General features: G+C 41.5%; 1 protein-coding gene across 3 annotated transcripts in view; it reads left to right on the top strand.

Annotated features, from left to right (window-relative positions):
• The window catches only part of LOC124282378, an 84,202-nt gene that overhangs the window by 6,939 nt on the left and 51,663 nt on the right, over positions 1-25,600 (top strand). The window lies entirely within an intron of this gene.

Genomic DNA, 25,600 nt, shown 5'->3' with positions numbered 1-25,600 from the left:
CAATCAGCGTGTTATCGGTTAATCCTTTGATCAATGTTTGTTTTGTATCTCAGCTTATAATTCGTCTTGCTGCAGTTCCATGAGCATATTACATAACATGTAATACATTTGTCACATCAGACCATCAATTCATAATGCTGAGTACATGTATTTACTCCAGACACAAGAAATGCGAAATGGGAACCTTTTGCGGGTAACCTGAGTGGTATTACCATCATACCTGTTATAAATGCATTAATTGACCATCAAGTGAATGATGACAAATAACATGTGTAGGTTTATACCACCAAACACTCAGCTGGTTACAGCAAAGGGGATAGTAATCGCTGAATTGCCTGAAATGTTAATTGCCTGAAAAAAGTTATGGGCCGACACTGTTTGGAGGATACGAACGGAATTTCATTGTTGCATAAGAAATACATATAAGCATTGGATGTGTACTGAAGTTAAAATTGTATATACCTAAGTACATTTTCATTTGTCATAAATATAATATGTAATAGACATCATATGTTTACATGGCATGATTAAATATCGAGGTAAAAAACACAGAAATAAGATCAAATTGAAAAATTGATCAGTCACTATGCCATCTATGCATTAAAAATCCGAAAAGCATATACACTGCTGGTATACTTTATTGCAATCAGACAGGAACTACTGGGGGTATTCTCAAATACATGTAACAGCATCTGATGAGCATCCACCCTTCCTAATGTCCCGCTGTTTGGGTTGAAGAAATTTTGTCAAGGTGTCCAGAAGCCCAGTCCCTGTGTCCGTCACGGTCGAGGGAGCAGATACCGACAAGCTTGCAGTTTGGTTTGGTAATTAGACTGTTGGCGAGAAACATTAATCGCTCTGGATCAGCTCCCCTCTAATTACATTGGGATATATACATGTAATGAGAAGAAGCATGAAAGTGTACATTCGATTTCGAAATGGCTAATGCTCAACTTGAACATAAGTTTATTCCTACACCTCGTTGGTGCAATATGCCGAAGGCCAAAGACAACCCACGACGAAGAAATACCGATACCTTGAACGACATCTTCAAGAACTGAGACACCAGTTTCAAAATAAAATGGAATGTTAACTGTTAGACAGTTTGCTGATTCAGCGTCTCTTCTTTCACATCTTTAATATATTTATAATGTACTTATAAATGTGTATGTATATTTATAATTATGTAATATTTTGAAACATTTCATAATATGATGTAATATAACTATTTATAAAAAATCCTGTAATATGTAGCATGTTGTAACATGATTAAATAAAAATCTGTCCATATAGTCTCCGTTACCACTCGTGGCTATGCCTTCTATGTTTTTATGTGTTTTATATTTCAATGTTTATATGCTGAGACTGAAATGAAACACCATCTTTATACATATATTTGGCTCGTTTTTCTCATTAGGTGTGCTCTCATTCGCATAATCCGGAATATCCTCTTCTATCAACACGTAGGCCTATCATTGTCTCTATAATCCAATGTTAATTTGCTAACGGACGGACATCAACATTTCTCTTAACTCATCTGTTTGGACCAAAGGTCGATAGAGGGAGTTTCCATGTATATTCACACGCCGTTATCAAGATAACAGTTACCAGGGGAACAGAAGTATATATGCATAGTGACTAGCAGCAAATTAACACCAGGTGATTCAGCAAGTAGCACATCGTTGAGGCATGAGGAGAGTAAGATCAACAAGTCTAAATCCAATCCTTTGTCCAAGTGATGGAACAATCAACATTCAATCAGCTTGTCTATCCTGAACGTTGTACATCGACGATGCCGCTCTATGCAATAAACAGGGAGTTGTTATCACATAAGTGATATGTTTCCTTGTGTATCCCCATACTGTTTACTGCAGTATAAGTGAAATCTGCTTCACTTTGCGAATGACCAATCTTTTGAAGTTGATTTAAGTTCTACTTAAGTAAACTGCTACCTAACAGATTAATCTCAGATTAAAACATCTCATTCCAAAGTCGTGTTTTCTATTTCAGGTACTAAGAAATACTGAATTTTTACATATTAGATATAAATCTATCGGTACCAGTTTGACGTGTCTGGTCATGAGTCAACTAACAGAGACGGTGTTATGCAGTTGGTGTATTCACGAAATATCATGAACTTAATAATAGATAATTGGTTATATTGTCCACACACAGGCGGACTGGGGCAAAAAGAACCCAAATGAATCCCTTCTTAAAAAACTTCATAGTGTAACTAATTAATTTGGTCATATACAATCAAAGGTGACTAAATGTTTAATTTTAGATAACGTTAAATAATTTCTAGAGAAACCACTACACAAGTTCATATCACAGATGATTCCAGAGACAAATAGTTTATGCGATTCTAGTTTATGAAAAGCATTAAATTCCAAAAAGCCAATCTGTTTCTAGTGCTTCGGGAATTATTACCACTTTACATACCATATTTGAGATGTCGACCAGGAAGCCGACCTTTCGACTCTTATAAGGCTCAGTGACATTGACAAGGGGTACGCTTTAAAGTTTGGTGTTAGTTTTAGCACATGGCTAATCTCATGTGACGTGTTATTACAAGCTGGTGGTTGATGGAAGTGGAACACATCGCACACTGAAGCCGACCGTGTAAAACATGATCAAAACAATCATATGGTAAACACATTTAACAAGGCATTGATCCAGAGCAATTTCACGCGCACTGGTTGTTGCTTTTTGTTATTGCTTTTCCCGCCCAGCACTATGGGTGCGGGCTACTGATGTTGGTCAACAACTCCGACACCTACCACCCCTAGTCCCATGCTGGTTGTCATAAGGGCGGTATCGGCTCCGTCTACACGAGCATTGAAAACCCTGTGGTACTTCCTTTTTGCATAACGCCACGTCTGTCGTCTTGTTCTTAGTTGGCGCGTTTTGCCTATGTTCAGCCTCTTCAAGCGGAACTCCGTCTACTTGCTCTAAAGCAGATATATCTTCATGACTGGCACAGGCCCATCCTGTGTATATAATATATTCTATAAAATATCTTTTAATTGTGTGCCATTTTAATTATTGTACAATGTATTTCAGGCTTATAAGGTTTAGATCCGTGTGCAGGGAAATAAATAGGTGAGAGAGGCTAATATGTGACTCTGTGCCCACACGAACATCATAGAGGCTTACTGGAGAGAACTATAGAACCCGTTAAGGGGGATCAGTTTTGTATGACAATACGGCAACGTTGGACACTGTAACGGTGTCCAAGTGTATTGTCAACCCGGGTAAAGCTGTAGTTCCACACTATCAGAAATTACCCCCTATAAAGACATCTCTGCGCGAGTGTGGAGCCTTGTTTCAGTCATAAGACCCAATTGTGAATCGAGGCCGTCAAACCTTTTTAAATCGTTCTTTTCCAGCCTGAAAATTCAACATGTTGCTCTCGTGTGATCCCATTTTAGCTGAGCACTTATACTAAACTCCCGAACGAAAACCCCGGAAAGCAAGATACCGTTGTTCCTAATTTCGGAGACATCCCTACCTTTGTTGAAGATATGAGGTGCGGTGAGGGTCATGTTGATCAACCATTTGGGCTCTTTAAAGTCATGTCTGCCAGAGGCTCCTGCACGTACAATGCCGCCTCTTAAGGACATGACGTACGAGGTGCCGTTCACATGGGCTGATCAACCTCCTTGCTTTGTGCCTTCTAGGTCCCTCGGGAGTGTGATGTTGGGTCGATTATGGGCTATTGCCGCCTTCCCACACACGCTTGTCTCTTTCAAGTGCAGGGATGTATAAGGTGTCTTCTCACCAGGCTGATCAAACCCCGAGTGTCCCCTAGGTCGTTTAGCGTAGCATTGGGTCGATGTCGATTGGCCATTGTTATAATATACTATTACGATATAGTTTCCAACCGGTTTTCTGATAATAGTTCAGGGGTGCACTTCACCCCCATGAAGTGTATGTTGTCGGGTAGGAAGATCTTGGTTAGTGATATCGTGTCTTCCATGATCACGGTGACTTCGCAGACTGGTTTTGGAGCTTCATTAACCCACCCGCACGTAAACGGTGCAAAACGTGATACTGGTGCCGTTTCTGCCCACCTGAGTTTGATCCCCTTCACGATTTCGACATCATCCGGAGATGGCTCCCTCTAGGTAGACTTTGATGATCAGAGTGGCGTTATCCGTAGGCTCGCCAGGATGTTGACTCACGCCTCTCTGGAATTCAGACACCAACTGCAATGTCACGTCTTTGCACTCCCGGTTTACCTGATAGCATGTGGGCTGCCATACTGGCGACTGGGCTGATGACTACTCTACGCCTCTGAGCCGGACGTAAGTCACGAGCAGGGTTCCGTTGTTCACGACTTTGTTTAGGTAGTTGTCTTTATTCTCCGTGAACACGTAGGGGGAGCCAAGCCTAATATTGAGAAACCAGTCGCCTTTAGCGGGTAACAACACCCACTTGTCATCGTCGGTGAAGACGAGGGAATACTGCTTATTTTGGTGATCGTCGAATCAAGTGCGTGTGTCCCCGAGGTCGGAGATCCCCGCATTGGCACATTTTTTTCACCTTCATTCCGGGGCCTTGTGCGCTGGTCATTTTATGTGCAGTGTTATGCTGAGGTATCCTATATTCACGGGATTATGATTTATATCTAACGCTGATATTATCAGGCCTCAGGGATGTTGCCCTGGGTTAACCTCTTTATACTGTTTGCATGTGAAAACAACTCGGTTCTACCGTCGTTGTATTTCTCCATTTTCACCGGTACGGCTCTCAGTATCGTTGAAGGGTGACCCCTTTGAATGTTGTCCGTTGTACTCACTTTGGCTGAGATGAATGCACAGCAGCTCTCGGTACGGTACTAGGTCGGGTAACTTCGTGCCTGTGACGGTAGTTGTTGGTTTTATCACAAGAAAAAAAATGGTGATTTCCAAAAATTTCCAATTTGGAAAGATGATATTTCCAAAAATTTCCAAAATTGGAAAGATGATATTTCCAAGGCTTGGAAATCTTTGGAAATTTAGGAAGGATTTTACCACTACTTCTTTCAGTTTCTCCTTTTCCCAAGGATCCCCGTTAGTGTATAGACTGTGTATTCGTCCTCCTAGGAGTGTATTCGTCCTCCTATGCGATCAACTATAACCAGGGAGACTATAAGACGTTGTAGATTATTCCTGGTATAACTTCTCTCGTCTGCATCCTTGTTGTTCTAGGTGTCTAAAATTGGCATTAACTGTCATATTTGCCCTGATATGGCTAGCATTTTCCAAAATACAGTTTTAAGTGTATGGTTTACTTATTATCCACAAAAGCGCAAATAGTTTTTGACCTGTCACGGTTTGTATAAACACAAATTACATAGACCTACGTTACATCATCGATTAAATAAAAGTTTGCCGGACCCACTGACTGACTGGACAGGGTTTATTACATGTCATAAAAGTGAACCCTTGCCAGGGAATAATAGGCTTATTGTAGTAGAATACATTCTTTAATGGTACCCTCTAATTAACACCTGACACAAGGGATGGACCGTTTAGGTGGTTTATCATTGCGAAATCAACAGTCAACAGACCATGAAATGTTGTTTTAAGACTGTGAGCGAATAGAGAGCAACCCGTTTGGGTTTGTGGTCAGAGACGGTGTTACGCAGTTGGTGTATTCACGAAATATCATGAACTTAATAATAGATAATTGGTTATATTGTCCACACACGGGCGGACTGGGGCAAAAGAACCCAAATGAATCCCTTCTTAAAATCTTCATAGTGTAACTAATTAATTTGGTCATATACAATAAAAGGTGACTAAATGTTTAATTTTAGATAACGTTAAATAATTTCTAGAGAAACCACTACACAAGTTCATATCACAGATGATTCCAGAGACAAATAGTTTATGAGATTCTAGTTTATGAAAAAGCATTAAATTCCAAACAAGCCAATCTGTTCTCTAATGCTCGGGAATTATTACCACTTACATACCATAGTTTGAGATGTCGACTCAGGAAGCCGACCTTTCGATTCTTATAAGGCTCAGGACATTGACAAGGGGTACGCTTTAAAGTTTGGGTGTTATTTTGCACATGGCTAATCTCATGTGACGTGTTATTACAAGCTGGTGGTTGATGGAAGTGAACACATCGCACACTGAAGCCGACCGTGTAAAACATGATCAAAACAATCATATGGTAAACACATTTAACAAGGCACTGATCAGAGCAATTTCCGCGCACTGGTTGTTGCTTTTGTTATTGCTTTTCTCCCCTGAGTACCCGGATGATATCCCAGTACTTTCGATTGGTTCGTGACCTTTGCTGCGCAACCCGCATGCGCAATTGATCGTATAGGTGTAGATTGATCAACAAAAATAAAATCTTTTTTACTCGATAATATTTCCATCATTTTGAAAATGAAATGAAAACACTTTGAAGTTTAATCATCTGCCAGTGGTAAAAAATGTCAGGACTGAAAAAAAAAGCATTATGCCCTATATACTGGTTCTGGCAATCCTAACGATTATACATTAGCGTATTTATAACATGACTGTAATATCTAGACATTTTATAGAATGCCAACAAGAATCATATTTCACACACACCCTAGGTATGACCTAGTGTATGTTGTCTGTCTCATTACGGCGAAAACAAATGATTCTGTTGAATGCTACCACAAATGAATAAAAACAAAATGCAAATATTAGAAATAAAACCGACTAAAGTCTGCAACAATGTCAGGTTATTACCTTGTTCGAGGAATGTATCCATCAATATCCACATAGGTTAAGTCCCGATTTTGACAGCCTCAAATTTGGATATAGGAGCCAATAGAGCTTTGGTCTGGATGTGTATGCTGTTTGTCCCCTCTTCTGACAACAGTCCCATCTGCTATTGTAGTGACTGAGGCTGTTTTCAGGCACTGATATCTCCATATAATGGTACCATTCCTGCTGGCAGTTCGTCTCGTATTAGTTTGTATTAGTGTTGAAGAATTTTACTTGTTCTGTACTTCTCTCCAGGTGATTGCATTAACATAACTACCCTTAATTGGTGCAGCTAGTTATCCCAGGTTTGAGAGCGAAACTTCTCGAATCAGTGACCAAGACGCTGTCAAAAATGGGACACTACCTCCACATAAAGGAACAATATGCCATTGATCTGCAGCTGACAGAGAATCCGTTCCATGCCAAGTGTCTTTTAACAGTCTAATACCCGAAAAGGGATACATCGATTCAGTTTTCACATTGGTGTATAATCTCATTGGTCAACTAATTGCATGATGTCCGCCATTCTTTAAAAGGTAATCTAATTAGCCAATAATGAGCATTAAATCCACTTGTGTTTTCTTGGCTTGGTCATCTCCTCCCCACCCTCCCCACCCACCCGTACCATTGTCTTGCTAATTAACATGGTCTGGTGATCCTCTTACGCCTTAAATAAACAACTTGCCCGACTGGCAAAGAGGAACACCCCATCAACTTACTGGCGGTTAATACATTGAAGGAAAGATGTTGTTTTACACAGGTACAGGGTACAGGACAGGGTGTAATCAGTATAGATTAGTAAATCTACATACATAAACATTACCTTTGACAAATCCACTGTGCAAGAAAAAGTAATTAATCAATCAGCGTGTTATCGGTTAATCCTTTGATCAATGTTTGTTTTTGTATCTCAGCTGATAATTCGTCTTGCTGCAGTTCCATGAGCATATTACATAACATGTAATACATTTGTCACATCAGACCTTAATTCATAATGCTGAGTACATGTATTTACTCCAGACACAAGATATGCGAAATGGGAACCTTTTGGGCGGGTAACCTGAGTGGTATCACCATCATACCTGTTATAAATGCATTAATTGACCATCAAGTGAATGATGACAAATAACATGTGTAGGTTTATACCACCAAACACTCAGCTGGTTACAGCAAAGGGGATAGTAATCGCTGAATTGCATGCAATGTTAATTGCCTGAAAAAAGTTATGGGCCGACACTGTTTGGAGGATACGAACGGAATTTCATTGTTGCATAAGAAATACATATAAGCATTGGATGTGTACTGAAGTTAAAATTGTATATACCTGAGTACATTTTCATTTGTCATAAATATAATATGTAATAGACATCATATGTTTACATGGCATGATTAAATATCGAGGTAAAAAAACACAGAAATAAGATCAAATTGAAAAATTGGATCAGTCACTATGCCATCTATGCATTAAAAAATCCGAAAAGCATATACACTGCTGGTATACTTTATTGCAATCAGACAGGAACTACTGGGGGTATTCTCAAATACATGTAACAGCATCTGATGAGCATCCACCCTTCCTAATGTCCCGCTGTTTGGGTTGAAGAAATTTTGTCAAAGGTGGCCCAGGAGCCCAGTCCTGTGTCCGTCACGGTCGAGGGAGCAGATACCGACAAGCTTGCAGTTTGGTTTGGTAATTAGACTGTTGGCGAGAAACATTAATCGCTCTGGATCAGTTCCCCTCTAATTACATTGGGATATATACATGTAATGAGAAGAAGCATGAAAGTGTGCATTCGATTTCGAAATGGCTCATGCTCAACGAACATAAGTTTATTCCTACACCTCGTTGGTGCAATATGCCGAAGGCCAAAGACAACCACGACGAAGAAATACCGATACCTTGAACGACATCTTCAAGAACTGAGACACCAGTTTCAAAATAAAATGGAATGTTAACTGTTAGACAGTTTGCTGATTCAGCGTCTCTTCTTTCACATCTTTAATATATTTATAATGTACTTATAAATGTGTATGTATATTTATAATTATGTAATATTTTGAAACATTTCATAATATGATGTAATATAACTATTTATAAAAATCCTGTAATATGTAGCATGTTGTAACATGATTAAATAAAATCTGTCCATATAGTCTCCCGTTACCACTCGTGGCTTACGCCTTCTATGTTTTTTATGTGTTTTATATTTCAATGTTTATATGCTGAGACTGAAATGAAACACTATCTTTATACATATATTTGGCTCGTTTTCTCATTAGGTGTGCTCTCATTCGCATAATCCGGAATATCCTCTTCTATCAACACGTAGGCCTATCATTGTCTCTATAATCCAATGTTAATTTGCTAACGGACGGGACATCAACATTTCTCTTAACTCATCTGTTTGGACCAAAGGTCGATAGAGGGGAATTTCCATGTATATTCTCATGCCGTTATCAAGATAACAGTTACCAGGTGAACAGAAGTATATATGCATAGTGACTAGCAGCAAATTAACACCAGGTAATTCAGCAAGTAGCACATCGTTGGGGCCAACAGGAGAGTAAGATCAACAAGTTGAAATCCACTCCATTGTCCAAGTGATGGAATCAATCAACATTCAATCAGCTTGTTTATCCTGAACGTTGTAGCTCTATGCAATAAACAGGGAGTTGTTATCACATAAGTGGTATGTTTCGTTGTGTATCCCCATCACAAGAAAAAAAATGGTGATTTCCAAAAATTTCCAATTTGGAAAGATGATATTTCCAAAAATTTCCAAAATTGGAAAGATGATATTTCCAAGGCTTGGAAATCTTTGGAAATTTAGGAAGGATTTTACCACTACTTCTTTCAGTTTCTCCTTTTCCCAAGGATCCCCGTGAGTGTATAGACTGTGTATTCGTCCTCCTAGGAGTGTATTCGTCCTCCTATGCGATCAACTATAACCAGGGAGACTATAAGACGTTGTAGATTATTCCTGGTATAACTTCTCTCGTCTGCATCCTTGTTGTTCTAGGTGTCAAAATTGGCATTAACTGTCATATTTGCCTGATATAGCCAGCATTTTCCAAAATACAGTTTAAGTGTATGGTTTACTTATTATCCACAAAAGCGCAAATAGTTTTTGACCTGTCACGGTTTGCATAAACACAAATTACATAGACCTACGTTACATCATTGATTAAAATAAAGTTTACCGGACCCACTGACTGGCCATGGTTTATTACATGTCATAAAAGTGAACCCTTGCCAGGGAATAATAGGCTTATTGTAGTAGAATACATTCTTTAATGGTACCCTCTAATTAACACCTGACACAAGGGATGGACCGTTTAGGTGGTTTATCATTGCGAAGTCAACAGACCATGAAATGTTGTTTTAAGACTGTGAGCGAATAGAGAGCAACCCGTTTGGGTTTGTGGTCAGAGACGGTGTTATGCAGTTGGTGTATTCACGAAATATCATGAACTTAATAATAGATAATTGGTTATATTGTCCACACACAGGCGGACTGGGGCAAAAAGAACCCAAATGAATCCCTTCTTAAAAACTTCATAGTGTAACTAATTAATTTGGTCATATACAATCAAAGGTGACTAAATGTTTAATTTTAGATAACGTTAAATAATTTCTAGAGAAACCACTACACAAGTTCATATCACAGATGATTCCAGAGACAAATAGTTTATGAGATTCTAGTTTATGAAAAGCATTAAATTCCAAACAAGCCAATCTGTTCTCTAGTGCTCGGGAATTATTACCACTTACATACCATAGTTTGAGATGTCGACTCAGGAAGCCGACCTTTCGATTCTTATAAGGCTCAGGACATTGACAAGGGGTACGCTTTAAAGTTTGGGTGTTATTTTAGCACATGGCTAATCTCACGTGACGTGTTATTACAAGCTGGTGGTTGATGGAAGTGAACACATCGCACACTGAAGCCGACCGTGTAAAAACATGATCAAAACAATCATATGGTAAACACATTTAACAAGGCACTGATCAGAGCAATTTCCGCGCACTGGTTGTTGCTTTGTTATTGCTTTTTCCCCTGAGTACCCGGATGATATCCCAGTACTTTCGATTGGTTCGTGACCTTTGCTGCGCAACCCGCATGCGCAATTGATCGTATAGGTGTAGATTGATCAACAAAAATAAAATAATATTTCCATCATTTTGAAAATGAAATGAAAACACTTTGAAGTTTAATCATCTGCCAGTGGTAAAAAAATGTCAGGACTGAAAAAAAACGAAGTCAATGCATGTCTATATATTTTGTCTTATAATCCTAATTATTATATTGCCATATTTGGCATGCATTTTGAAACTTAATAAAAAGCATACGATTATACTTATAGCGTATTTATAACATGACTGTAATATCTAGACATTTTATAGAATGCCAACAAGAATCATATTTCACACACACCCTAGGTATGACCTAGTGTATGTTGTCTGTCTCATTACGACGAAAACAAATGATTCTGTTGAATGCTACCACAAATGAATAAAAACAAAATGCAAATATTAGAAATAAAACCGACTAAAGTCTGCAACAATGTCAGGTTATTACCTTGTTCGAGGAATGTATCCATCAATATCCACATAGGTTAAGACCCGATTTTGACCGCCTCAAATTTGGATATAGGAGCCAATAGAGCTTTGGTCTGGATGTGTATGCTGTTTGTCCCCCTCTTCTGACAACAGTCCCATCTGCTGTTGTAGTGACTGAGGCTGTTTTCAGGCACTGATATCTCCATATAATGGTACCATTACTGCTGGCAGTTCGTCTCGTATTAGTTTGTATTAGTGTTGAAGAATTTTACTTGTTCTGTACTTCTCTCAGGTGATTGCATTAACATAACTACCCTTAATTGGTGCAGCTAGTTATCCCAGGTTTGAGAGCGAAACTCGCGAATCAGTGACCAAGACGATGTCAAAATGGGACACTACCTCCACATAAAGGAACAATATGCCATTGATCTGCAGCTGACAAAGAATCCCGTTCCATGCAGAAGTGTCTTTTAACAGTCTAATACCCGAAAAGGGATACATCGATTCAGTTTTTCACATTGGTGTATAATCTCATTGGTCAACTAATTGCATGATGTCCGCCATTCTTTAAAAGGTAATCTAATTAGCCAATAATGAGCATTAAATCCACTTGTGTTTTTCTTGGCTTGGTCATCTCCTCCCCACCCTCCCCACCCACCCGTACCATTGTCTTGCTAATTAACATGGTCTGGTGATCCTCTTACGCCTTAAATAAACAACTTGCCCGACTGGCAAAGAGGAACACCCCCATCAACTTACTGGCGGTTAATACATTGAAGGAAAGATGTTGTTTTACACAGGTATAGGGTACAGGACAGGGTGTAATCAGTATAGATTAGTCAATCTACATACATAAACATTACCTTTTGACAAATCCACTGTGCAGGAAAAGTAATTAATCAATCAGCGTGTTATCGGTTAATCCTTGGATCAATGTTTGTTTTGTATCTCAGCTGATAATTCGTCTTGCTGCAGTTCCATGAGCATATTACATAACATGTAATACATTTGTCACATCAGACCATCAATTCATAATGCTGAGTACATGTATTTACTCCAGACACAGAAATGCGAAATGGGAACCTTTGGCGGGTAACCTGAGTGGTATTACCATCATACCTGTTATAAATGCATTAATTGACCATCAAGTGAATGATGACAAATAACATGTGTAGGTTTATACCACCAAACACTCAGCTAGTTACAGCAAAGGGGATAGTAATCGCTGAATTGCATGCAATGTTAATTGCCTGAAAAAGTTATGGGCCGACACTGTTTGGAGGATACGAACGGAACTTCATTGTTGCAATAAAATACATATAAGCATTGGATGTGTACTGAAGTTAAAATTGTATATACCTAAGTACATTTTCATTTGTCATAAATATAATATGTAATAGACATCATATGTTTACATGGCATGATTAAATATCGAGGGAAAAAAACACAGAAATAAGATCAAATTGAAAATTGGATCAGTCACTATGCCATCTATGCATTAAAATCCGAAAAGCATATACACTGCTGGTATACTTTATTGCAATCAGACAGGAACTACTGGGGGGTATTCTCAAATACATGTAACGGCATCTGATGAGCATCCACCCTTCCTAATGTCCCGCTGTTTGGGTTGAAGAAATTTTGTCAAGGTGTCCAGAAGCCCAGTCCCTGTGTCCGTCACTTGTCGAGGAGCAGATACCGACAAGCTTGCAGTTTGGTTTGGTAATTAGACTGTTGGCGAGAAACATTAATCGCTCTGGATCAGTTCCCTCTAATTACATTGGGATATATACATGTAATGAGAAGAAGCATGAAAGTGTACATTCGATTTCGAAATGGCTAATGCTCAACTTGAACATAAGTTTATTCCTACACCTTGTTGGTGCAATATGCCGAAGGCCAAAGACAACCCACGACGAAGAAATACCGATACCTTGAACGACATCTTCAAGAACTGAGACACCAGTTTCAAAATAAAATGGAATGTTAACTGTTAGACAGTTTGCTGATTCAGCGTCTCTTCTTTCACATCTTTAATATATTTATAATGTACTTATAAATGTGTATGTATATTTATAATTATGTAATATTTTGAAACATTTCATAATATGATGTAATATAACTATTTCTAAAAAATCCTGTAATATGTAGCATGTTGTAACATGATTAAATAAAATCTGTCCATATAGTCTACCACTCGTGGCTTACGCCTTCTATGTTTTATGTGTTTTATATTTCAATGTTTATATGCTGAGACTGAAATGAAACACTATCTTTATACATATATTTGGCTCGTTTTCTCATTAGGTGTGCTCTCATTCGCATAATCCGGAATATCCTATTCTATCAACACGTAGGCCTATCATTGTCTCTATAATCCAATGTTAATTTGCTAACGGACGGGACATCAACATTCTCTTAACTCATCTGTTTGGACCAAAGGTCGATAGAGTTTCCATGTATATTCTCATGCCGTTATCAAGATAACAGTTACCAGGTGAACAGAAGTATATATGCATAGTGACTAGCAGCAAATTAACACCAGGTGATTCAGCAAGTAGCACATCGTTGGGGGCATGAGGAGAGTAAGATCAACAAGTCTAAATCCCTCCTTTGTCCAAGTGATGGAATCAATCAACATTCAATCAGCTTGTCTATCCTGAACGTTGTACATCGACATGCCGCTCTATGCAATAAACATGGAGTTGTTATCACATAAGTGATATGTTTCGTTGTGTATCCCCATACTGTTTACTGCAGTATAAGTGAAATCTGCTTCACTTTGCGAATGACCAATCTTTTGAAGTTGATTTAAGTTCTACTTAAGTAAACTGCTACCTAACAGATAAATCTCAGATTAAAACATCTCATTCCAAAGTCGTGTTTTTCTATTTCGGGTACTAAGAAATACTGAATTTTTACATATTAGATATAAATCTATCGGTACCAGTTTGACGTGTCTGGTCATGAGTTAACTAACATAGTGATTATATATTTTGACCATTACACGTGTCATTCACACACACGTATGCCATTCTAATGTTCTCTGATCCATTTCATCATACTGCATTTATGTCATTCAATGTTTTGAAGCTCATATGAAAACATGAAAAATGTTACTGTTCCAGTTCCTTTTGAAGAGTGAAATTATTTTTGTTCTTGGAGTGTTCCATCCAATATAGTCATTATGGTTACAATCTGCCTGATTTTAATTAATACCTATCAAGTTATAGATGTTATACACGCGTGCATGCACACACACACACACACACACACACAACATCATCCGTAATTTGTGAATTCGGCTCGGACGATAAAGAAATATCTAATTTGATATGAATCACTCTATAAATTATCAAAAATGTGGAACAAACTTCCGTATACTACCATTTCAGAAACATTGCAATATTGACCATGGAATAATGTTAACGATATGCAACAAACCCAATGTAATACAATACAATTTTCACCGCCTGTGCATACCACACTGTTGACGAATCTCTCAGGTGTGTTAGAGCGATAATCACATCGCGACATGATTAACAAACCTACAGCTCAGCAGATTTTAATAACTTACACTTTTAATAAGAAAAACAAGATTTATGGATGTCTACTTCTTTATTGTGAATAACACGAAGTTTCGGAGCATATGCTTGCTCCTTCATCAGGTGAAAATCAGGTCACAGTAATGCATTCCACTTCTTAATGCCCATCAAAGATTTAACTTACTTCCAGAGACTTCTTTAAGAGGCATAAGGCCAAGGCAGTAGGCCTTGTTAATTGGTGACTCTTAACTGCCTTGACTCACTCATCAATCAACAAGGGATTAGGTCCTGGGGCGTGCAAAGAACAATAATTTACCACCACCCACCAGTTATCTCCCCTTGTGGACATTTCCAAAATTGTACATTTTTGGAAATCTCATATTTCAAAATTGGAAACATTGTTCTTGAATATGTCATGCTTTTGCATATTTCAGGCAATTCGAACAACAACTGTTTAACTGCGTTATTCCTTTTTTAACACATCCTTGCACTTTGCTATTGCTAGAAGACTCTGAAAATTTACTTAGGTAAATAGGTAAATACAGTTTTAGCACACAGCAAATGCTTATATGTATTTCTTTTGCAACAAAGAAGTTCTGTCCGTATTCTCAAAATAGTGTCGGCCCATAGCTTTTCACATGCAATTAAAATTGCATGCAGTACAGCAATTAATACTCCCTTGTTGTAACCCGTGTTAGGTGGTATAAACCTGCACTTGTCATTTGTCATCATTCACTTGATGGTCAGTTAATGAATTTATAACAGGTATAATTAGTGGTAACACCACTTAGATAACCAAAGGGAACAAAGGTTCCCATTTTGCATTTCTTGTGTCTGGAGTAAATACTCAACAGTATAAACATCGATCAAAGGATTAACCCATACTTTTATCTTACACAGCGGATTTGTCAAAAGGTAGTGTTTATGTATGTACATTTACTAATCAATACTAAATACACTCTGTCGTGTCTGTGTCTGCGTAAAACAACTTCCTTCTTTCAAAGGATTAACCGCCAAGACATTGATTCTCATTATTGGCTAACTAAATTACTTTTTTGTAAAGAATGGCGGAGATTATGCAATTAGTTCCCAGGTATGCTATCTTGGGTGACCAATGCGACTATATACCAATGTGAAATACCTGAAACGATATATCACTTTTCGTGGACATGTATTAGACTGTTAAAAGACACATCATTTGGAACAGCTGCAGGTGAATGGCATACGGCTCGTTTTTGTGGATATTGATGGATACATTCCTCGAACAAAGTAATAGCCTGACATCATTATAACTACCTGTTTTAGTTTTAATAATTGCATTTTGTTTTTATTCATTTGTCGCAGCATTCCACAGAATCCATGATTTCGTCGTGAAGTAATGAGACAGACAACATACACTAGGGCGTGTGTGCGAATTATGATTTACAATGTCTAGATATTCAAGTTATAAGTAAAGGCAGATCGCCTGATAATAAACTAATTAGGATTATAAGACCAAATAGAAAGACGCACGTTGACTAGAATCTACATACTGGTGAGTGGACATTAACCATGGGAATGTAGCAAGATATTTATTGCGCAGTATGTCACTTGGACCCCCACCTCGCTTCCGAGAAAGAAATCGTTAGGTTATAAGTTGTGTCATGCCAAATCCTGTTGGCCATGATTCCAATACATATTTAACTACGAGTAGAAAGTAGTTTTGCTTTTCTAACTTGATGAAAACAAACCATAATCTCATTAATTCTTTAACAGACTTTAGCCCGTCATGTTGCGATTATTAAAATGGCAGCGCACTGTCGCGAACATCCGCGAGTCTGAGAATAAATGGTATTTAGGTTTGTTTTGACCGAGTACAAAATCAAAACTACTTTCTACCTAAGTATACAATATGTATTTGATTGATGTCCAATAGGAGTTTGCGTGACATATCTTATATCATAACAATTTCTCGAGGAAGCGAGATAATCAATATAACACTACTTACAATATTATTGTCACTTCCAGGAAACGACCTCGCTTCCGAGAAAGAAATCTTTATGCTTCAAGTTGTGTCATGGAAAATATGTTTGGTCATCAATCATATATATATTGTACTACAAGTAGTAAGTAGTTTGATTCTTTAACTTCCGCGAAGCATCTGGACAAATTTAAGATATCGTTCCAAGCTTCCACAACGCTTGTTTCGCACTCACAAACATAACTCATTTACTAAATGATTTAGCACGAACTGCGGGGTCCGGTGGAAATTAGTGCATGGTGACACCATCACTCGACCCCCCCAGGACGGCAACGCAACGATTGACAGCAACGCAACGATTCGTTTTGCTTTGAGTAAGTTTCGTTGTTCAGACCATCCTTTAATGTTGGAATAAGGGCGAAAAGTAAATATAAAACAACATGAGTGATTCTACCCTCTGTGTATTGTACTTACCATTGAATCAGAGTACCAATTCTTTATTGAATGTTCATTTTACTGTGATCTGAGAAACAGCCTTCTCCCACAATACTACATAAATAATCCATGTGAAACATTGACAAAAAGAGCGAAGTTTTTGAATATAGAGTATAAGATTAAATTAGACATTGTACACGTTAGCATACAGCTTAATATCATATATGGCGCTGGATTGTATTTTCATCTTTATAATTGTAAAACGGGTCGGTGGCGCTTGTACGAAATTAACTCTCACTGACTAGATATAAGCTTATGATGATACATATTTAAACTCAGCGTGACAAATTCACTTTTCACCCACAACATTGAACACTTAAAATGTGTTCACTGCAATTTCGACTAGTCAAGTCGATAATCCTTTCGTTAACCCCTTAAACAATCATTACTAAAACAACACCAAACATCAAAGACTACCGCCAGTCGCCTTAACGACCCCATGAAACACTCATGCCGCCCCATGCCACTATTGCAATTAGCCCATGCAGAACAATAATTTACCATCACCCACCAGTTATCTCCCCGTGCGGATATTTCCAAGATTGGAAATTTTTGGAAACATCATCTTTTTCCAGTGGATATAACCAACTCCGTGATGGTGCCCCGAGTTAACCTCTTGTACTGCCGCGATGAAAACGACTCTGTTCTGCCGCCGTTGTACTTCTCCGTCTTCACCGGCATGGCTCTCAACAGCGTGGAAGGGTGACCACCTTGAATGTTGTCCGTCGTGCTCAGCTGGCCGAGATGAATGCACAGCTCACGGTACAGGACTAGGTCAGGTAACTTCGTACCCGTTACCGCCATTGTGGGTTTTATCTTGTCCGGCGGCAACCCGAGTGTCCTCGCCAATGGTTGGCCAAGCCTCAAGGCCTTTACTCCATTGTTGGTTAACACGACCGTGCCGTTTGAGTCATTAATCTTGAGTTCGGCTCCCACGGCCTCGAAGACTTCATCGCTTAACGAGCACACACTGTAGTAGCCGTCAGTTATCTGATTGCGGACGCCACTGACGAACAGCTTGTTGTTGCCATCGTTGATGTTGGTCCACCGCGGCAGGTAGGTGATATCTCAGAGTGCGACTTCGAGGTGACTTGACGTGTTATCGGTCGCGTGCAGCAGCTGAACGGCCTCACCGCTCGTTATCCCTGGAAGTGTCACGTACATATTAGAGCATATATATATATATATATATATATAATACTTTTAAAATGTACACCCCGGGAGTGTTTTACCCTAAGATGGACATAGACTTCACGCACATGAAGATCGTGGTCGATGTGGCCGGGATGCACTTCGGAGCCCATTTCATTGATGTGTTCGGCACTTAAAAGCTATTCCATATGATGGGGGGCGACCCATGAAAGAAGTTAGTGATGATTTACTGAAATGAGATGTACTATTCCAGGACTTTGCTTTGTCGAGTAATGAATGGCGAGATGACCGTATGAAATTTAAAGGTGGTGTTGTTTTCACCGTCCAGAAAGTGGAGCAGCCCACCGCGGACGATTGGAAAATGTTCATGCTGGACACGTCGAAAGGGTTTATTCGTGCCGGTGTTACCAGATTGAACGACTCGATTCGAACGTACGTGTGGGCAGTAGTTGGTGCGCAGACGCAAACGCATTCCGAAATCCTCGGTAGGGGACTGCTTACAACTCGCAGAAACAGTTCGTTGCCAACGTCGAGGATGCTATCGCCGCCCCCGTTATCTACCGAGATCCATCCAACGCTACCAAAAACGTATTGGAATACGCCCGGTCTAAAGTCGACTACGTGTTCAACGTGGGACTGTACATGGCCCTGAGCGACATGCAACTGAGAGTCAATAAAGCAGTGGGCTACAACAACGAAATAGTCATAGCCATGGCCGACCAGAAGTTTGGTGTCAATGTTGGTATCAACGTGAGTCACGTCCCACCTCCCATGACCCGCGAAACGGGCATAGTCGTACCACCCCCCGGAGCCCAGGGTTCGACCCGCACAGCCACTTCCATTACGTGAAATGGCTGAGAACAAGGAACATATCAATAGTAAAACCACGCTAGTCTTTGCTAGGATCGCAATTGGCCTCATTTGGTTAAAAACTCCTTAGCTGAGACGTACACCAGCCCGGCCATGGCAACGATGGCTGCCCATAGGTTTTGTCTGAGCCACGTGACAGTTTTAGCCAGCGTGCTCAGCAACCACGAGACGATGCTACCCAGGATGCCGGGCAGGGCTTCGGCGGCCTTACCCGCGAGTGTAACCAGGGCCTCCCCAAGGGATTTCAGGTGTCTTCTCACCCAGTCTCTGGCGTCACCACCACTTGGGGGTGTTGGTGTACCTCCACCCGACCAGGGTTGATATGATGAAGCCCAATGCCATCAGAATGCTGGCGATGGAGATCCCTTGCTCTGGGAAGAGGATTCGGTTCCTGTCAGCTAGCATGGTGTCCTGGTAGAGGACTCGATTGATGGTTTCCCACACACGGCTGATCTGGGATCAAAGCTGTTCTCCGAACGAGGACGCCGCTTCCAGCTGGGTTGACCTTTCCTCTTCCAAATTGCGTATTCGTTCCCCGATGGTGTCTTTCAGAGACTCATCAGCCTGACTGAGTTTGGTCTTCTCACGGGTGATGTGGGCGTCGATCGCGTCCAGTTGGGCCGTGTTGTCCATAAGTGACCCACAAATGGTTTGCATGGCTTGTCCAGCCTCCGCAGTTCCCGGATGGTAAATTCGAACCCGGGTAAGGGTTTGTTATGGTAGGTGGCCAACAATTCATCGATGGCACGTTGGGGCTCATCGTTGAGTTCGGCCCTGGCTGCTTGCATATCTTGGACGGTCTTCGGGGGGAGCTTTGGCTGATAATCTATGAGGTTTAGTGCATCGCGGATCAGTTGCCCACTATGGTGACTGATGAGTGTCGACAGGGCAAGCGTTTCTCTTGTGCGTTTGTTCACAAGATTGATCTCCGGGTGAGCCTTCAATTGCAGTATGCTGTTCTTTTCGATAGTGAACTTGAAATAGTCTCACCCTAACGGCACGCATTGTGTTTACGCCTCAACTCGTCGTAGTATTCATCGGCGACCTCCTCTCTGAACTCGTGAGCACTATTACCCTACATATCATCCATCTTGATGGCATCGTAACCTTCAGCCATATATAATTATGTTAAACTTATATATTTCATGTATATAACAATGTCATACGGTAGGAAGCTAGACCCTTTCTGGAGATCAAGGGAGCAACTAGGCGTTAGAGCCGTGTGCCAGTCGGTGACCATCACCAACAATCCTAGCAAGATAGACCAGAACCAAACGCTGCTGGTTTGATTCCCCAACCTGGGCGAGAACGACCTCATCGTGCCCGGCACGGTTCGACTGGCATTCAACATTATGTTGACCTCTGACAACGACAAGAGCGAGCTCATGCGAAACGTAGGTCGGGCCATCGTCAAGAAAACCAACATCAAGATCAGCGGCAACGGGGTGCTGAGTATAGACGGCAGTGACGTGTTTTACTGCTACGCTGACCTCTGGAAAATCTAGGGAGAACGCGTCAATGACGTCTACCAAGGCATCAACAAGTCAACTAGGTTGCTCGTCGCATACGGCTTCACGGCAGACCAGCTCGACAAGGTCTCGGCTAGTGAAAAGGTCGTCGCCGAAGCCTACAGGAACAGGTTCTGAGTGCGGGTCGACTTCAAGTTGCTCACTGGGCACACGCCTTTTTACCAGGCCTCGCTGGGCGATAGACTTGTATACGAGCTCACGTTTACCGACTATGGCAAAGTCGTGCGTACGCCGAACGGCGATGAGGCCAGTTATGCCATCAACAACATCTCTCTGGAGTTCGACATGGTCACTAGCCCTGAGCTAGCCAGGCAGGTTCGAACCCAGTACTCGGGGAAGGTGACCATCCTGTACGACCACATACTGCAGCATAGAATGGTCATACTGGATAAGAGCGACACGGTGTGTAATATCAACCTAAATGTGCCGGCGCGATCTATGAAAGGCATCCTGATCGTTCCCGTGGAGGATTACGAGCCACAAGCTAGCGTGGTGTACTGGTAGAGGACTCGATCGATTGTTTCCCGCACGCGACTGATCTGGGATCGAAGCTGTTCTCCGAACGAGGACGCCGCTTCCAGCTGGGTCGACCTTTCCTCTTCCAAATTGCGTATTCTTTCCTCGATGGCGGCGTTCAGAGACTCGTCAGCCTGACTGGGTTTGGTCTTTTCACGGGCGATGTGGGCGTCGATCACGTCCAGTTGGGCCGTGTTGTCCACGAGTGACCCATGAATAGTTTGCATGGCCTTGTCCAGCCCCCGCAGTTCCCGGACGGTAAATTCGAACCCGGGTAAAGGTTTGTTATGGTAGGTGGCCAACAATTCATCGATGGCACGTTGGGGCTCATCGTTTATTTAAAGGGGAGTCGACGCTGTTTATCCTGGACGACTGCAGCGCTAATAAAGAGATAACAAACAAGAGAGACATGCTATCGTATTTATCCTTCTCCGGCCGACACGCAAAGCACAACGTTTGGGTGCTGACGCAGAAGTTCAACTCGGCACTGAAAGACCTCAGGGAACAGACGTGATGGGTAGCCTTATTCCACTGCAAGGACAGGGATTCGTTCGAGGAATGTTTGAGAGAAAACGACATGATGAGCAAACTAGAGTGGGAATGGGTGAAAAGGGAGCTAGCCGAAACTAAGCACGCTAAGTTTGTGCTCAAGACCGACCAACCCGTGGCTTATGAAGTGCTAAGCAATGGCTTAGCAATTAAAAGTTACTATTCTATATGGCTTGTGAAATGCTCATCGTGTTCAATTTAACTTTCATCTCACTGTGCGTCGCCTGTATCGGTTATTATATCATTAGATTTAAGAATCGCTTGTTACATTATAGGATGGAGTGCAACGAACTGCTCAAACAGCTGTTGGTGGAAGGCGATAAGCGAGTGATACTGCTAATGGCGCTGGCGGTTTGCGGCAAAGCCAAACAATACTTTGGGGACTATGTTCCAGATAAAATCCAGAAACTACCTGCCGATGAGGTCGATAAGCTGTACGCCAGATATGAGTCCCGGCTTAGGGCCGAGATGACGAAAACTATAGGCTCGACAATGACGCAGATCTACACCGGCATAGCGTCGTATGTCCTCCCCTTCCCAGCTGCCTGTTGTACCATAAATACGGTATGTTCTTAGCCCTGGTGACAGCCGTGATCATTGCGAAGCATTGTCAATTTAAAGAGGGGAATAATAATCATAATAGTATACAAGATGGATGCTGCAGTGACTCCGATAGAGGAAACCCCGACACAAGTCACCAAGCAGAAGAACCCTAAAAGGGTCGCTGCCGGTAGAAAAGGTGGTTTAGCTAAGCACCACGAAAAAAATTATACTCTGTGGATTGCAGCTGCAGCGGCTGTGGCAACATTATTTATGCTATATAATAGACCACAAGCACCAACCTAGCCCCACAGAAGGTAGAGGTAAACCCCCATATTATGTTGTAATTAAATGTATGTTTCTATATCATATACATCATGTCTGAGGGGAAAACGTTAGTTAACGCTCGACTTCGACCTGCAGGATATGGGCATGCTCATCATGAATTTGGGTATGGCGATGGCCACCAAGGATATCCTCATGAAGCAAGGGATCATACCGGGAATAGTTTGAATTAAATATAGGCATATATAGGATTGTTACGATCGCTATGATGGTCGGTGGGGCTTTAGTCAACGCCCTGGCATTTTCTGGGAGTAATTACCTGTTCTCGAAATTACGGGAGTCGAACGCGGCCGAGGTAGAAGCGGAACGAAAACGGAACGATATAGCCGTGGAGAAATTACAAGCCACGCAAGCCTTGATGCGAAGAAACTTATGCAGAGACTCGATTACATTAACGAACGACTCAAGCATGAGAACTATGCCGTTCGAACGTTCAAGGACGTCTACGCCACCGCGAAAAAATACTACCTGCTAACAGGCAAACAGCTCGAACCAATCGAAGAACCCACACTCACCCAGCATTACGCACCCAGCCTGGGACAAAAGGATCGAGAATTGGCCTTCGTCGTGAAAGGCCTAGCAGCGACTACATTGATCGCAAAGCAATTAAACTGGGTACACATATGAGTATACAATGAGACCTGCCCGTATTGATGTAAGTACGTGTTTATGGGGAAAACCGAGACCTGCGGTAGGAGATGTAGGATGGAGGGGTACTGTTGTTTCCACAGGAGGTGTTTCGCGAACTATACGTGCTCCGTGAGCGGTATCGGGGTTAAATGCCATTACAGTTTATGTAAAGCCATCCGGCATCAGCTTATCTACGAGAGGAAAAAGGACTACATAAACGAACGTAGGATGGAGGTGTAGCTGGAGGAGTTACCTCCCTTCCCTAGCCAGTGACCCAATTAGAGACTGTGTACACCTAGGTATAATAATGCCTACTATTCAATTCATTCGAATTCCACCCCCGAAACCTTTTGGCCTGAGAAGCTGGTTGATGTTTCCAGGTAAACACAGTATTGATGACATCAGACCTCTGATCATTAGCAAACTCGAAGAGGAAATAAACGAATTGGGACACATCAACTTTCAAATGACGGTTGTTACTACAAAGCTGGATGTCTCCAGAGAACAAGTATTGACTGAATCAGCCAATATATTTACGTGTATCCCCAACGATCTGGAAATAATAAAATGGGAAAGCTATCCTGAGCCCAGAATCGATCCGGTTATTCTGAATATAGCGCTGGGCGGGGGACTAGATTCGTGGTGAAAAATATGTGCGCTTCATTTTTTCTACTCTGTACCGAACACCCAATTAGAGATTGTATATTGTAGATTGTATATCAAATATACCTTGGTATAACAATGACTACTGTCCGAGAGCTTAAACGGATTGCGCGAGAGCGAGGTGTAGTCGGTTACTCCCGATTCAGGAAACCCCAGCTGTTTAGCTTACTAGACATACAACCCCCTCCCACGGTGAAACAACTCAAACTCCAAGCCAGAGATCTGGGGCTGGCTGGTTATTTCCGAATGAGGAAAGCCGTGCTAGTCGCACTGTTGCATGCCCCCGTACAACGATTCACGTTAAAAAAACTTAAACAAGAAGCCCGAGAGCTCGGCCTGGCGGGTTATTCCCGTATGAGGAAGCCCGAGCTCGTCGAACTGTTGCATCAGCACAGAGTCATTGATCTAGAGTTCGTGCGCACTGAACGTGCTTTAGGTAACTACCTGAGAGGCTGGCGCATGCATGTAGATAAGAACATAGACATCGGCGATGTCAAGCCTCCGATCGCTGACCAAATTAATGAGGAACTGAACGACCTGGGAAGCCTAAAATTTCAAATAACGGCAAAGATGTTGCTCGATAAACAGCAGACGGACAGTGCCATTGAAAACGTTCAGCCTTCATTCCGGGGTCAACAAGAAGTCGTGACTCATGCCGAGACTATAGACAAGTCCATCGATACCAGTCTTCAGCAAATACGGGAATATTTGGAACGCTTCACGCATAGGGGTTCCGGGTGGGCCGTGGATAAAATCGATAAAGTCTATCTAGACATAGCTAACTACGTACCGTTCAGAGGCGGATCGTACCTACACTTGCCAGCCTACTACAAGGTAAAACAAGCCATGGTCAACATCAAAAACAGAGGTGACGATTGCATGAGATTAGCGATCAGGTCAGCCTTGTTTCCGACTGACGTTAATTCGAACAGACCTACGAGCTTTCCCAAAGACGACGGGCTCAACTGGGACGGTATAGACGAACCCACCCCCATATCTCAAACACTAAAATCGAGAAACAGAATGCCATAGCCATCAACGTCTTTGGGCACGAAGGCAACAAAACGATCATGCACAGGATCAGTCCAATAAAGGGACGCCGCGTGGTCAATATATTCATGATCCAGCGAGGTGGTAAGTACCACTATGCGTGGATAAAACACTTCAGCAGGCTGTTGCACGACCAATCGAAATACGACAGGAAAAAACACTTTTGTGAACGATGCCTACACGGCTTCACGTGAGCTGATTTATTAGAATCCCACCGGGAGGATTGTCTAGGTGTGGGGCAGACGGCCATACGAATCGACATGCACAACGAAGGCGACAATGTCTTAAAATTCACCAACCATAAGAACCAGATGCCAGTGCCTTATGTCATCTACGCCGACTTCGAAGCCTTGATCAAAAGCGTTGACATCGGGCCGATCACCAACATGCACAAAATGCAGGAGCACGAGGCCTGTGGGTTCGGATATGTGGTCGTCCGATGTGATGGGGAAACG

The sequence above is a fragment of the Haliotis rubra genome, unplaced genomic scaffold (genome assembly GCF_003918875.1).
Source record: "Haliotis rubra isolate DU_JTF1 unplaced genomic scaffold, ASM391887v1 Scf299, whole genome shotgun sequence".
In the NCBI taxonomy this organism is placed as follows: domain Eukaryota; kingdom Metazoa; phylum Mollusca; class Gastropoda; order Lepetellida; family Haliotidae; genus Haliotis; species Haliotis rubra.
The sequence above is the reverse complement of the archived record's forward strand: the minus strand, read 5'-3'. Positions and strand labels throughout refer to the sequence as shown.